Below are 1,511 nucleotides of genomic sequence, written 5' to 3' on the forward strand. Positions count from 1 at the left end.
TTTTGTATTTGAAAGTACTGTATGCACTACTGTGAGTCACTTTGAAAACTGGAACAATAGTTTAATATTTGTGCCATTTAACTATTCAAGATATGGTGCTGGACTTATTTTGTCTTTTTTTTTTTGTTTGTTTGTTTTTTTTTTTTTTTTTTTATTTTGTTTTTTTTCTACAATTTGCAAAAATTACCTTGTGCTGTCTGTAGTATACAGAGTGTTTGGACTTTACGACCTGTATACTTGGACATTTGTATCTTCATTATGTACAATTTCTCAAGTATATTGTCACACAATATGATTGAGGCAATAGACTAGCCTTATGTAAAAATATCTGTTTACACTTTATTTTTCTTAAACTGTTTTTGTCCGTATGCAAACAATACAAATTTCCCTTTGCCTCTGCTTTAAACCAATGACTACCATGGCCTTACAGCGTTGCCGTACTGTTGATATTGTAAAGTGAAAAGGTAATAAATCAATATACAACACTGCATAATATCTTTCAACAAACATTTAAACATTTTAGTGTTCAAAATCCTCTTGTGTAACTGCTTTCACTTTATCTGAAACTCAAAAATGTTAAAAAATAATGTGATGTATTAGGTTGTATAGAACTGTGTGGGTTATTGCAAATAAGATTGTGTGATGTAAAGAGTAAGTGAAATCTCACTGTAAAAATTAGGTTTGTGCTTTTATAATTGAAACAAAGATTTGTCAGGTTTTTACAAATTTACAAAATGTGTACATTGAGCAAAAATTGAATATACTGTGCTAAATTATCGTTTCTGCTATACATTTTGCACATATCACAACATTAATTGGCTACTGACCCAAACCAGCGTTGCTTTTTTATGGGACATGACTTTCATATTGATCAGCAGAGTTAATGCTATTATCCAGGGTTTTCTCTGGGTACTTTGAGTTCATTGTTTATATTTTTCGTATATTGTGGCTTTACACTTAAAGGGACACTCCAGCCAAAATTAAAATCCAGTTTTGCAGATATAATGCACATAGTGATGTCTGTATTAATGAATTTAAAGGAATAATCTAGTCAAAATTTAAACTTTCATGATTCAGATAGAGCAGGGAATTTTAAAGGAACACTGAATCCAAATTTTTTCTTTCATGATTCAGATAAAGCATGCAACTTTCTAATACTTTTGTTATCAATTTTTCTTTGTTCTCTTGCTATCTTTATTTGAAAAAGGCATCTAAGCTAAGGTTCAGTGTCCCTTAAAGCAACTTTCTAATTTACTAGTATACATTCTTCTTTTCTTTTTTTATCTTTATTTGAAAAAGCAAGAATGCAAGCATAGGAGCCAGCCCATTTTTGGTTCAGAACGCTGGGTAGCACTTTCTGATTGGTGTCTAAATGTAGCTACCAATCGGCAAGTGTTACCCATGTGCTGAACCAACAATGGGTCGACTCCTAAGCTTACATTCAAATAAAGATACCAAGAGAACGAAGAAAATTGATAATAGGAGTAAATTAGAAAGTTGCTTTAAAATTG

Source organism: Bombina bombina, chromosome 1, assembly GCF_027579735.1.
Source record: "Bombina bombina isolate aBomBom1 chromosome 1, aBomBom1.pri, whole genome shotgun sequence".
Lineage (NCBI taxonomy): Eukaryota > Metazoa > Chordata > Amphibia > Anura > Bombinatoridae > Bombina > Bombina bombina.